At 49.6% G+C, this 14647-nt stretch overlaps 1 protein-coding gene and 1 pseudogene across 6 annotated transcripts in view; one reads left to right on the top strand and one right to left on the bottom strand.

Annotated features, from left to right (window-relative positions):
• The window catches only part of Rassf2 (Ras association (RalGDS/AF-6) domain family member 2), a 42214-nt gene that overhangs the window by 3884 nt on the left and 23683 nt on the right, over positions 1-14647 (top strand). The gene's annotated exons all lie outside the window — the stretch shown is intronic.
• LOC102008528 lies at positions 10487-11310 on the bottom strand (annotated as a pseudogene).

Genomic DNA, 14647 nt, shown 5'->3' with positions numbered 1-14647 from the left:
TTTTTCTCCGGTACCGGGAACCAAACTCACGACCTTGCGCTTGCCAGGCAGGCACTTTTGCCGCTGAGCTAAATCCCCAGCCCCTTCCTGTGCTTTCTTTGTACATGCCAACCCTACATGATGTAGCAAAGTAGGCTCGTCTCATCGGCTTTGTGTTTTACCCTTGACTCCCTCAGCTGTGTCTTCGTGATTAACTCTTATTGCTGTAAGTGTGATGGAAGAGTGTTGGGTTTGGAGTTTCACCTGCACTGTAGCCTTTTCTAGTGGCAGGATATGGGCTAATGTAATAAACACTATCAGTGTCCTGCTTGCATTCTCTTGGCCTCCACTGCTGGTGACAGATACCCCAGCTCCCTTGCCTCTCTGCAGGGATCACTTTGCCACATGCTCTGTACTGTCTTTAAAGTTCTTAGCAGGACGGAGTCCGGGTATGCATAGTGGTGACTCACTCCCTTCACTGGCTCTTGTCCCTAACTGTCTTTCTCACCCATTCCTCTTGTTGAATAGCTGCCTTGGGGTCTACTTCAGGGTGAAGCCAACCAAAGCCAAGCTTTATTCTGGAGCTATAAACTCCCTTCAAGCCTCAGTTTCCCCAAGAGTCCTTTGCATCCTCCTCCTATCCACTTTAGAACAAAATCTTTAACAAAAAACCTTTCCTATGCCCACACTTATGGTATCTATCATTGGGCTCCCTCCACTGGGCCATCCTAGATCCTTTCCTGCTGGACCAGAGAAAGCAGAAAATGTTAACCCAGCATATTTCTGCCCTCCTCATGTGCCGGTTTTACTTCCTGACACCGGCAAGGTGTGTCCCCAGAGAAGGCCTGGGAAGGGGATTGGGAAGAGGTTGGTTTCTTATGGAAAAGACCTTTTGAACAACTGTGCAATTTCATAGAAACCCAAGTGGAATCCAAGCAAAGCCCAGGTAGAGCGAGAAATTTAAAAACAAAACCCAGAATTGGACATCTTTGGTGTAGTTTTCCTCTTCATGCTCTGCTGATAAACCCTCCTAAGGGTGTCCCTGACTCAGAAATTCCACCCATAGGAATTCTTATCCTATAATTGAATGCCGCACAGGGAGGTTCCTTGCAATTCTCAATAATAACAACCTCAACAACAAAAGTGGAGACTAAATGCCCTCCCATCATAAATTAGTTAATTTTGGTATCTCTATATATTGAAATGCCTTCATGTGGCTTCAAAAATAAAGAAACAGATATGTGTTCACAACTGTGGAAACAAATATTTCTAAGAAGCAGGTTACCAAAGAGTGCGTTATATTTGTAAAATATACCATGCATTTATATTTGCATCTGGCAGGATGTTTGGCATAATGTTAATGGTGCCTGTCTAGCTGGTAGAATTTTAGGGCGTTTTGATTTCCATTAGTTTGCTTTCATATGTAATCTTTTAAAATTTTTATTGTGGTAAAATATATATATCATGAAATTTACCTTTTAGACTATTCTTCATTGTACAATTCCATGGCATAAGTACATTCCCAATCTTGTGCAATCAATACCATTTCCAAAACCTCCTTGTCATCCCAGACAGAAATCTGTACACATTGGACAGTATTCCCCTCTCTCTCCTCCCCCACATGTGGGTAACTTTGATTCTACTTGCTGTCTTCATGAATTTGCCTATTTTAGGTGTACAAGTGGAATCGTACACAATTTGTTCTATCAATATTTTGGCCTGTCTATATTTTTAGAAATAAAACATAAAAAGATTGCATTTACTTATGTAATAGAAAAGGGAAGCCCTGGGCTGGAGTTGCACTCTTAGGCCTCTGGTGGCTGCATTTCAGGCAGGGCCACAGGGCCCTGGCTGTCCTTCCTGCCCTGGCGCAGGTGCCGGGGTACCGCCTCTATTCCCACCTAGGAGGACAAATGCAGGTGGCCTGGCTGAGGAATGTAGCCTTGCTGCTGGGAGTTGGCCATGGCTGTGGCTTGCTGGTGGCTGGTGGCTGGGCCTCAGGCCTCAGACCCCTCTGCTGAACCACATGGCCGTGAGCTTGGGAGGACAGCTTACGGTTCCTCATGCCTCGGGCCCAGCAGTCGTCCTGCTGTGAGTGCATGACATCTAACCAAGTGGACATTTGATCTCTGAGACCCGCTCCTAAGAAGATTGAGAAAGCCTCAGCTTTTCTATCACAAGCATATCTTGTGTGTCCCAAACCCTGTGGCCAAACTAGACCTGTTCAGTGCCCACAGGTGTGGCCACAGCATGGTTTGTGTACAGTGTGGCCTGGGGTGCAGGGAAGATTGGTAACCCTAGGTCCTCCAGAGAGATGAGTAATAGTAGCCTCAGATACTTGGTACCCTCTTCCCAAGGCTCCTTGTAGGATTGTCCACTTGGAGCAAGGACTGCTGGCTGGGTGTTCGGGGAGTAGGAGCAGAACTGGGTGTGGAGCAGGTGGGGAGGAAGCATTTCCGATCTCCTCTGAGGTGGAAGCGGGTCAGGGAACTGTGGTCACAGGACTGGGGAACAAGTGCCCCTGCTGGACTCGGGCTCCCAGGATGGGCCAGGTGGCTTTTCTGCGGGAGCTCTGTGCCAGGCAGAGGCACTCAGTTCCTCCTTCCCTGAGCTGGTCAGAGAGTGAGGTCCGGCAGGGCTCTCACCTGGCTGGCTCTGCACTTTCCTCTGTCAAGGGGGCGGCTTTTAATCCCAGACAGTCGAGCAAGTGTAAAGAGAGAGTCTCCATAAACCCAGGCCTTGAAGGCCAGGCAGGAGGAGTTCTCTTTTTTGTGGCTGGTTGGGGAACCAGCCGAGGAGAGGGTGAGTATACTTCCCTCAGCCTCCCGGAAGCCTATGGAAAGGCCCTCTGTCTGGCCCGGGAAGGATGGGAGAGCCGTGTGTGGGGGTGAGTGCCCTTGCACACGCTGTTGGATGTGTGGACAGGTTAAAGGGAGGTGGACACGATGCCCTACAAGGGCAAGGCTCCGGGCATGCTGGGTCTTTCCCATTCTCCCCCTGCCTTTTGCTGTTCCTCAAGTACAAGGAAGCTCTCACCTCTGGGGTGGAGGAGGAAGCCATCCTGGCTTTGGGAGCAAGGAGAGAAAAGCCCCGAGATCTCTGCACATGCAGCTGTGAGTCTCAGCCTATAGCACCAAAAAAGGAAGAAGTGCTGGGGTTCCCTTCAGGAAGGGGATGTGAGGTCAGAGGTGAGTCTCTGTGGCCTGTGGCCTGTGACTTGGAAACCACCAGTAAACAGGACGTGTGGCCATCGCAGAAGCCTATGCTCGGAGGAAACGGGAACGGAGCCAGCCCCTCCTCACTTGCCGGGATCAGTCAGCGCGCCTGCAGGGAGCAGCCCACACACAGCACCAGGGACGCAGACCTCAGGCCCTCCTGTGGGACAGCCTGCCAGGGGACCAGAGCTCCACTTACGTCCCTAATTACTAGACTGGAAGGAAGTTTAATTGGCCCTTCCCCAGGTCAGCCTTTGAAGCCACGCTGTAAAATAGTCCTGGGTTTTGAGACATGCAGGTCAGGGAATGTTCTCTCATCTGTGCTGTCCTGGGCCAGTGTTGTCACCTCTGCCCCCAGGCCCAGTGCAGTCACATGGATTCCTCATGGAGGGCTGAAACGTGTGCTTCTACAGCACCTCTCGTGGCTGTTGGTAAAGGGGCTGCTTCCGGTCTGTAGGTCATGGGAGGGAGCTCACCAGTCTAAGTCTCTGGGTTTCCAAGGCAGAATCTAAATTTCCTGTCTGACCTAGTCCTATTGTAGGTTAAAAGACTCTTCGTATTCCACTGGGTCTTCCCCAGACCCTGCGGGAGATTGCTCCAGAGAGGCCAAGAAGAAAGCAGGCCCTGCTGGGTGTTAGCAGCAAGTCCTGCAATCATAGCCCTGCCTGTGCAAGGAGGTTTAAGAAACTCCCAGAGGACGGGGTGAGGGGAGACTTCCAAAGGGCTGACACATCCAGGCCCTAGAGGGTGGCACCCAGAGAGGGTGTGGGCTTGAGACTTCCCCCAGTTACGCCTGGCCCCTCGGCCCATGGCCTTTGTAATATCCTCTGAAGAAAGCTAGGTTGTAAGGAAGTGTTTCTGTGAGATCTGAGAGCCAGGTAGCAAATCCCTCAAACCTGAGAAGAGCTTCTGTGGGAGCCCTGATTTGTATCTGGGGGTTCAGAAGCACAGGTCACAACCAGAGGCTTGCAACTGACAGCTGAAGCCTGAGGGGACATCTTGGGGACTGAGTCCTCGCCTCGTGGGATTGAGGGCACTCCAAGCAGACAGGGTCAGAAGTGGGTCGGAAGAGGGGGCAGGGCGGGTGTGCTGCCACCGGGTGCTGAAGTCCCTGACCACCCGTCAGAATGTCAGAGCTGCTCGTGGTGGGAGAGGAGAGGGCAAAACAGGCCCTTTGATTTCCCCGGCACTGCCCTTCACGTCTGTGGCACAGGCACAACATACACACCCGCACACGCGTGCACCCATGCACATGGACACACACCACACCCGCACCCACGTGGACGTCTGTCACCTCTCCCCGACATAGACGTACGCCATGTGCGCACACACCTCATACACCACACCCCCACGCCCTGCACGCACTGTTCACAATCCCTTACACACCCACACCTGTTTGTTCACATCCACTCACACACAGCCTTTTCTGTTTGAAACGTTTACTTCCTTTACACCCTTTGTGGTCCCATTGCCTGCCTGGCTTTCTGACCTGAAGGCAAGGGCCTTTGGGTTTCCATCTAAATGACTGCCCGAAGGCCCAAGGCCTGCAGCTGCCCCTGGGGCCTCCTGCTCATCTGGCCTGGGGGTGGCTGTTTGAGTGTCACTTGGAGTGGGTTTCCTGGTGACTCACCTGACCAAGCCCCCTGGTGTGGAGCAGGACACAGGTGTTCAGGTCATCCATGGCTGCTGTGGCTTTGGGGAGGTCAGACCCTGCGCAGAGGCCAGAGTGCAGGTTCAGGTGGGGCCCAGCTGCGGGAAGGCGGGGCTGGGGACACGGCATGCTCACGCTCGGGAGCCCGGCCCCACACTTGCCTGCAGTGTCTCAGTTCCTCTCCTTCCCCTCCTCCCCCCCTCGGGCACAAGGTGACTTGGGTAGGGCCCCTGCGTGGGCGTTGCCAGTAGCTGCAGTTCTTCCTGGGGGTGTGCAGAGTGGAGAGGGTCTGTGGTGGGCAGGATGGGGAGGGCTTATTCTGTAGATGGTATTATGTGACTGAGGGTCAGTCAGTGGCTCTGTGACTGCCCATGCTTGTGTGACGCACGTGCTTTTCCAACACCCACCTGTGCCCGCACTCCAGGACTTATTGTGGCTGGCCCCTGAGGCCATCTGCACTCCTTGTCTCCTCTGCATGAGCCCCAAACACCCAGGGCTCAGCCAGCACCACAGAAGGAGCCCTGAGCTCTGCTCCATGCTGCTGTGTGACGGGACGTCTCTCTCCCCGTCCATCAAGTGGTGGTGAGAATGAAGCCTCCCCTTGTGGTTCCTGGGGCCGAGGCAAAGCACCTAGGGCTGGCAGATGCGCACCTTCTCGGCTGCCATCCGGGATCACTGAGTCAGAAAGCAAAGCAAGGGATTTTCCCAAACCCAGGGGCTTCTGACATGCACTCTGCAGGGCCCAGCCTCTAGATGGGCGTTGATGTGTAGGCGGACCCCCGCCTCACCCCAGGAAAGCTGTGGTGTCCAGGGTTCAGCTTTGCAGCTGGGCCAGTTTGCGCCTGAGTGCAGTGCTGCCCATGCTGGAGCTTGCTGGAGTTGTGTTTTTGGGCAAGTTTGCTGAGCTTTCCCAGGCCCCAGCTGCTTCACCTGCAAAATGGGAATAGTAAGGCTTCTTTATTCTTTCGGTCCTGGGGCCCAAACTCAGGGTCTTCCACACACTAGGTGAGTGTTCTACCATTGAACTGCACTCTTTGCCTTAGATTTCTTGCTCAGTGGGATGGTTGTGGGGATTAAATGAGACAAAGCAGGAGCACACATTGAGCGCTCCTGTGTGGTGGCTGCTCGTGATTCACCACTGTTCTGTCATCAGCATGAAAGCCGCTCTGACCATTCTGTTTTCCGTTCATGGGGAAATGGGTGTGGAGGACCCCTGCTGTGGCTGCTTCTCTTTTCCACCTGCTGTCTTAGTGCTGTTTCTCCCCAAGCAGGGCAAGGCAATCTCTTTTCCATGCTTAGAATTCTTTTGGGGTTAGGGCAAAGCTTTGCACGTGGCCTTTGCACTTGACAGCAGGGCTCCTGTGGGTGGTGCGGTTGGAGATCCCTTTCTGAGCAGAGGGGCTTCGAGGGCCGGGTAGGGTAGCACGTGGGGTGGGATTGGGGGAGGAAGGGATGGAGGAGATGATGTGGGGAAGGATTGTGGGGTGAGCAGGGCCCAGAGAGGACACAGCCTGCTAGCAAGTGGTCTTCGGTTGGCTGAGGGTGGGGGTACCTGGCCTTCTTTGGAGGACACCGAATGTTGCCCCTGCCCCGGCAGGCTCAGGTCTATGAACCTCTATGGAGAGTCTCTCGGCCTCTCTTGATTCTGGCAGGGGCCCAGCCCATAGTCAAGGCTCCTTCCTTGAGTGGCGCAAGGGGCTGGGGTTTCCTGTTTGCTGTTGGCACTTCCTCTTGCCCTGATATGAGGCCCTGACTGAGGCCCCAGGAGCCTGGCACTACCTCCTGTGTTGATGCTGGTTGCAAAGCCAATTCCCTCAGGAGTCCTGACCCAGGCAGACTTGAATACCGTAGTATGAATTACAGTGCCAGGGACCTTTCCTCTCTAACCCGGGAACTTATCCTCAGGGTTCAGCAAAGAGGTAGGATCAGGCCCTAAAAGGGGAAGCTGCAGGCCTCCAGTGCGCATTTCCTCTGCATCAGGCCTGGGGCCACAGCTGACTTCCTGGCTTCTGTGACTCTGCCCTGGCCCATCAGAAGGGGGCCTTTTTACATTGATTTTCTGCCCACATATGTTGACCTTTTAGGGCTCCCTATACTGTCCCCTTTCTCCTTGGAAATAATAATAGGGAGGGGCTGCTCAATACCCAACCCGGTTTGCTTTCAGAAAATTCTTATCCTTTTTTTTTTTTTTTGTCTTTTTGAGACAGGGTCTCAGTATGCAGTTCAGGCTGACCTTGAGCTCACTTTGTAGCCCAGGCTGGTCTTGAACTCATGAGGATCTTCCTGCTTCAGCCTCCTGAGTGCTGGGATTATAGGTGTGCGCCACCATGCCTGGCTTCCAATCCTTTTTTCAAAGGCTGCTCTGAAATACATCTGGTGCTGTCTTTGGTCTACACAGCGCTGTCCCTGCCAGATCTCAGTGCTTGGACACTGGCAGGACTGGGGAGGCTTCTAGTTGGTTAGATGACACTGGTTCAGGCTGCAGCCTGGACAGCAGGATTTTTGAAGCAGCCCCAACTCTGGATGGTCACCTGGCTCCAGGCCGCCGCTCCTCCCTGCACATCTCCCACTCAACCCCTTGCTTTAAGGGGAAGCCTTTTCGGGCCCTCCCCCTGGCCAGCTGGTGGCTCTATGGAGTCGGCCACCTTGGGAACTCTCCAAGGACAACCCTCCTTTGTCCACCCTTCTCCCAGATGCATATTAGGAAACAAAAATAAAAAACAGCCACCAAAGGGGATTCTTCCTCCTTCTCACTGTGGACTTTCCTACCAGGACTGTGCCCTTCTGTTCTGCTTTTCGCCTCTCCCCTGGGGCTTTCCAGTGGGCACGGAAGATGAGAGATGCTGAGCCTCGAGGCTGGGACAGGAAGGGCGAGGATGAGCTGGCGTCTGGGTTCCCAACTGCAGGGAGTGAGGGCACCAGCATTGGGAGGAACAAAGGTGAAGGACAGACGGATTCTGCTGTCTTCGGGGAGGGCTCTGGATCCAGCTTTTCCTGCCTCCCAGAGCTGGCTGACCTGTGCTCTGCTCACAGGAGGCCAGGCTGTGAATTCCCAGGGTGCGGACAGCCCTTCATTGAGTCTCTGGGGCCATGGGAGAGGACGGGGACAACAGCTCCGTGGGGCTGGGGAGGTGGCTGCTGCTGGTTCCCACTGGGGTCTCCTTTATCTGCTGCGCTATGTGCGCGTTTCCCCCACTGCTGGTAGCTACCCGTCACCCTGAGAACTGCTTTTGCAGGGGATGCTTAGGCTCACTCCTCCCCCGAGGGGTGGCACAGGGTTATAGGCTGGACCCGTCTGCTGCAGCTGGACAGCTCCATGCTGCCCTTCACACGCCAGTGCCCCCTGGGACAGGCTGTGGCTCGCCTCCAGCTGGACCTGCCTCCCAAACTCCCTCGAAGGTTTCTCCTGGAGACACTTTCTCAAGAAACCATATGTGCTGGACATGGTGGGGCATGCCTATCACAGCAGCTGTGTGGGAGGCTGAGGCAAGGGGATCACAAATTCAGTCCTAACCTGGCCAACTTAGTGAGACCCTATCTCAAAGTGAAAAATGAAAAATGAGCTGGGAGTGTAGCTTACTTAGTATGAAGGTTCTGGGTTCAATTTCCAGTAATGCAAAAAATAGGGGAATTGGAGTTATTCTGTGATAGAGCATCCCTGAATTCCATCCTCAGTACCACCAAAACACAAAACAAAAATAAAAGAAACCACATGTGCAAGAGTCCTCTTCAGAAGCCCTGACCTCCTGACCTGAAACAACAGGTTGGATCCCTTGGATTGCTGAGCCCATCCCCACCTTGAAGGAGTAATCGTAACCATGGGGATATCAGCAGGAAAGAGCTCAGGCTGGGAACCCAGGGGGGGGGGGGGGGTGCGGGACATGGGCGGGTGATTTCCTTGCAGTTGGAAGATCCTTAAGGAAGGGTTTGGTGAGGATCTTAGGCTCAGGACCATAGATACAGACAGGAAGTCAGGACGGGTCTCTGGGACAAGCTCAGTTCCACTGACAAGGGGACAGCACTGCCTAGGCATTTAATGGATCTCGTGAGAATCCAGATCGTTCTGCCAAGCATGAGGCTAGGGCTAGAAGGGAAAACTGACTGGCTGGTGGCCTATGTGACTAGGGCCTGGGCGGCTCCTGTCCCAACTGGGCAAGTCCAGCAATGGTCACATCTCCAGACTCTTTAGCAGACATGCTTTGTAGTTAACAGACATTCACTATACACTTTATTTTCTAAAGTGATTTTTCTAAGAAGTGCTGATTTAGAATAACCCTGTCTACAGAGTGGATTTAAATGTTTTAGACTTCCAAAGAGCAATTCCACGAGAATAACTGTGCAAAATCCATCCTTTCTTATTGCCCCTCTCTCCCTCTCCCCTCCTTTCTTAGTGTGATACCATATGAGGTATTTCAGTTTGTGCCTGAGAAGCTGGCTGATGTGGGAAAGCCCTCTTCCCTTCCTGCCTTTTCCCTTCTACAAAGACATGGCGGCTGTCAGTACGCATTCCCAAGGCATCATGGGACACGATGCTCATACAGATTCCTATAAGCCATTTTGGAGCCCAGGAGAACTCCCTACACTCTCTATAATAACAGGGAAGCCAGAAGAATTGCAATCAGCCAGCTGAGCAAATCCCTCCTTCCAAGGTCACAGCTGTTGGCAGGCGCCCTTGGAGGAAGTCTCCAATTGAATCCACATTCCAGCCCCATCGCCCATCTTCCTCTGACCCTTCCTTGTGTGAGGAACAATACTCTGTTTAAGACTTCACTCTAAATTTCCGGCCCTTTGTTACCACTGCTGCTGTGTTTACCCTAATGTGTACAATAAATTCAGCTTGGCTTTTCAGATTTCTTAATAATTTGAATTTATTTTTCTGTGCACTATGAACTTTTGAGGGCGAATAGAAGAAATAAAGATAGGTTGAAAGGAGACAAGGAAACTATAGTATGGAGGCATGGCCAGAGTTCCCCAGTGTTGTTTATTTCTTCCAGAACCATCACTTAAAGCATCTCTAAGTCAGTAAATTAAGCCAGCTGATGAATTACCCTTATGGTAAAGGGCTTAAGATGAAGAAACAGATTGTAGGGTTCAAAGAATGTTTTTAGGCAAAACTTCTGAGATCACTCACCCTCTTCAAGGGTTCCTTGAAGCTCATGCATTTGTCCTGACACAGATGCTCTTTCTTGAGTGCCAGCACTGTCTCCCCTGAGCATGCCCTTCTTTAACTCTGCCTAGCATGTCCGTCTATGCCACTCCCAGAGGCGACCTGTCATTCTGTCTCTGTCTATGGACCTACTCCGTGGGGGGAGCGAGGGCGGTCCCCATCTCCCCGGACCCTGACTGATGGCACTTGGCCCATATTTCCAAGTTGAGTATAGAACCTTTTCTTATCATCCCTTAAAGCCCTTTATTTACTAAGGACAGTGGCTCCTTCTCTTGGGTATTGCAAATATGTCTCCTAGTTTGTCATTTGTCTTTGTGTAGGGTTACTTGTTTGTCAAAACAAAAGTTTAAAAATTTTAGAAGTTTGCAAAAAATTTTTTTGGACCAAAAATTTTTTATTTGACTAAATTCTGACTTGGGCATAAGCATGACAGTCTTCCCTGTTTATTAGACTTTGGCAATAAAAAAACTCAAGCAGCCTTGCATAGAACAGTGAAAACGCCAAGGACGAGGGTAGGTTACAATTTCACTGTAGGACAAAAATATATATTTTGAAAAAGCCTCTCTTCCATTGGCCTTACAATTCTCAGTTTAGGTCATTAAACACAAGTTTTCAAAATCAGTTCTTTACTTCTCCAAGATCTTCAATGCTGTCATCATCCACCTCTGGCCATTTTTCCTGAATGACCTCAATGATGTCATCTGTGAAGCCCTCCTGAATGATAATTTCATCATCCCCTTTACTGAGGGACCGCAGGAGAATTTTTGAGCAAAAACTCTTTGTGCTTCTTTAAGATTGATTTCAAAAGTTGAGTGCCAGCTCAGTCTCCCCTGAGCATGTCACACACACATGTCACATATTTCTTTGCCCTGGGAATTTTGGGTATGGTGACATTCTGCAGTATGGTCTTCTTTTTCTGCTTTCTTTCTTTCCACCTCTCTTCTGTTTTTTCTTCTTTTCTTCTTCCCCTGCTAATCCTTGACCTTCACTGGTCCAGCTTCTTGTTTGGGTGAATTTTCTACAGTGAGTTTTGCAAATTCATTTGGAAAATTCTCCGACCGTTGTCTACATTTAGTAACATCGGGCATATATTCACAGCACTGTTGGTAATGAACAGACTCCACAATAAAGGACTCGAAGTGGGTACTCAGCATCTAGCTTGGCACTGCTCTTCAGATCATCTTTGAATCAGCCCCACTGGCTTTAGAAATGTCAGCAGCCATTTCATAAACCCCGTGGTCACACAGCCCTGGCCACCTCCCACCACCTTCCGACGACGACACATGTAACTAACTCCTCTTCGCCACCCCAGACCCTGTCTACCCGTTATGCTCTCGCAGGACTATAAATATTTATCATTAGATTCCAGGTTTGCATAAATTTTTTTATTGCTAATGTCTTCTGGATTTTGAGTTAAGAAGTTTTTTCCCACCTGAAATTTATATATTTCCTAACTTTTTGGTACTGGAGATTGAGCCTAGGCCTTTAGTCTGGGCTACATGCCCAACCCTTTTAAATTTTTTTCCTTTTATTTTTCAAGACAAGGTCTCAGTTGCTAAGTTGCTTAGGCTGGGCTTGAATTTGAAGTCCTCCTGCCTCAGCCTCCTAGGGTGCTATTATAGGTGTACACCACCACACCTGGCAGTGTTTAAATTTTTGATTCATCTATGATTTCTTTGGGTGAAAGAGTAAGATACAGGTTTAGCTTCCCCATCTTCTCCTTTCCGAAGGTCAGCCATGTCTCCAGTGACATTTTTTTTATTACTCTATTTTTGCTATTTAGAATTACTGTTCACATTCTATGTTCCCAGATATATTTGGGTTATTTCTGTACTATATTTTTTCATCTATCTGCTTATTTTTTCTCTAGTACCAAATAGATTTAATAAGTATGGAGAAGACTTAAATTCTATAATTGGTATTCTCAGTAGATTGAAGAGGACATAGTATGAAAAAGGGAACTATCTTAAGAGCCAGGCAGACTGCTTTCAGATGCAAAACAAAATTACCAAATTACAGGTTATGAAGAAGGCAGTGAACAAAGAGAAGTCCTGCAGCAGATTCAGTCAGTGAATTAGAAGATTAGCTGGAGAATTCTGGCAAAAATAAGAGATGGGGATTATGAATAAAAATGATGAGACTTGGAAGACAGCACAGGGAAGGATGGATGGGTAGATGGGTGGATGGATGGATGGAAGGATGGATGGATGAAAGGAAGGATGACTGGCTGGGTGGATGGGTGGATGGGTAGAAGGATGGAGAGTGCTAGACTGGGAGGATAAGAGACTGCAAAAAAAGAACCAAGAGTGGAAGAGGAAAAATGATCAAAAAAAAACAGACTAGGCTACGGTGCTCAAGGTGAGGATTGTCAATAGCCGGGCAATATTTGACAGGTTCCTGCTCTAGCCTGAATGTAGAGTTTTTTCTCTTTGGAGACAGGGTCTTTCTATGTAGTTCAGGATGGCCTTAAACTCACTATGTGGTCCAGGCTGGCCTTGAACTCTTGGTGATTGTTCTGCCTCAGCCGCCCAAGTGCTGGGATTACAGGCATGCACCACCACACCTGGCCAGCCTATAGAATTGACTGTGTCTGAGGTCCCCATGACCTTGTGATTAAATCAGGGTTTCCTTCCCTGGGCTGCCACCCCCAGCTCTTGGCTCTGTTCCAGTCCTTCTCCAGGCACCCTGGTCTCCGGGCTTCCGGAAGGTGCCTCTCTTGTTCTTCCGCCCCTCCTCCCCTGCTCCACCCAGGGATGCATCTTCCTGTGCCCACTCTGGCTGATTGCATTCATCAGAGCCTGGCCTTAGCCCTCTGTTCTCTCCTTTGTGCCCTCAGCCGCTCTCCTGACTCCCGAGCCTATGCCTACCCCCCCAGTCCTGTGCAACCCCAAGGGGTGCACTCCTGCCTGGACACATCCACCCCTCACCTTTGTGCTGGCGAAGCACCATCTCACCAATGAGATCTTAGTTTGGGGGTCTCTTCTCCCACAAAGCCCCCAGGACCCTACCCAAGTCCAGATTCGGGGTCCTTCCTGGGTGCTATCGTACCCTGCCATCCCTTGATGGAACCGCTGCCTCTCCCTCCCTTTGCTACCAGACGATGTGCCCTGAGCAGGGGCAGGACCTATTTATTTTGCTGAATAGTCACCTTTAAAAAGCACAATTCTTGGCACACTAGGACACAATAAATGTTTCCCCCCTCAGATCCACGTGCCAGGAAAAATATGCCATCCTTGTCTGAGCCTGGTTTATTTTGCTTAAGATGATCTCCAGTTTTGTCCATTTTCCTGCAGATGACATAATTTTGTTCTTCTCTATGACTGAGTAATACTTCACTGTGTCCATGCACCACTTTTTCTTTATCTGTTGATAGACGCCTGGGCTGGCCCACATCTTCGTTATTGTGAATTGTGTTGCAGTAAGCATGGGTATACAGGTACGCTCTAGGGTGCTGGCTTTAATCCCTTCTGGTCTCTACCAAGGAAGGGGTAGAGCTGAGCCTCAAGGTAGCTCTATTTTTAGTGTTTTGAGGAACCTCCACACTGATTTCTGTAACGTAGTGGCTGTGCTAATTTACAGTCCCACCAGCAGTGTGGAAAGGTTCTTCCTCCCACCGGCATTTATTGTTTTTTGTATTCTTGATGACAGCCATTTTCCTACAGGCTGAAGATGCTGAACTTTTTTTGTGTACTTATTGGCTGTGTGTACTTCTTTTGAGATGTGTGTGTTCAATTCATTTGCCTGTTTATTGATTGGGCTATTTTGCGGGGAGCTCCTTAAGTTTTTTTTTTTAATATTTACATATTCCTGAGGTTAACATTCTGTCAGAATAGTATCTGGCAAAAATTTTCTTCTCTTCTGTAGGTTGTCTCTTCACTCTGTTGATTGCTTTGCTGTGCATAAACTTTTCAACTTCTTGTAGTCTCTTCTTTTGATTTTCTTTTTTATGCTGCTAGGATTGAATCCACGGTGAGTTGTGTTTCTTTTTAATCTTTAAATTTTGAGACAGTTTTGCTAAATCATTAAATTGCCCAGGCTGGGTTGAACCTGTGATCCTCCTGCCTCGGCTTTCCAAGATGCTGGGATTGTAGGCATGCACGACAGGTGCCTGGCCCACTTGTTGATTCTTGCAGTTATTTCCTGTGCTACTGGAGTAGTATTTCCAGTATTTCCTGTCCTAGTCAAGAAGTGTTTGCCTGTGCCTATTACTTCAAGTATTTCCCCTGTTTCCTTCTAGTGGTTTCAAAATTTCAGGTTTTACACCTAAGTCTTTGATCCATTTTGTACAGGGTAAGAGATAGGAACCTAGTTTCAGCCTTCTACATTTGGGTATCTAATTTTCTCAGCACCATTTCTTGAGGAGGTCGTCTTTTCTCCCATGTATGTTTTTGGCCCATTTGTCAAGAATCAGATGGTGTACTTGTATGGGTTTGTTTCTGTGGCTTCTATTCTGTTCCACTGGTCTGTGTCTATTTCTAAACAGTACCATGCTGTTTCTGTCATTGTGACTTTGTAGTTGGTTATTGTGACACCTCCGGCCTTATTCTTTTTCTTAGGATTTCTTTGGCTAGCCTTCACCTTTTGTTTTTCTTTCTTTCTTTCTTTCTTTCTTTCTTTCTTTCTTTCTTTCTTTCT

This window comes from Chinchilla lanigera, unplaced genomic scaffold (genome assembly GCF_000276665.1).
Source record: "Chinchilla lanigera isolate Chin_1 unplaced genomic scaffold, ChiLan1.0 scaffold00014, whole genome shotgun sequence".
Classification (NCBI taxonomy): Eukaryota; Metazoa; Chordata; class Mammalia; order Rodentia; family Chinchillidae; genus Chinchilla; species Chinchilla lanigera.
This window is presented reverse-complemented; position numbering and strand designations above follow the sequence as displayed.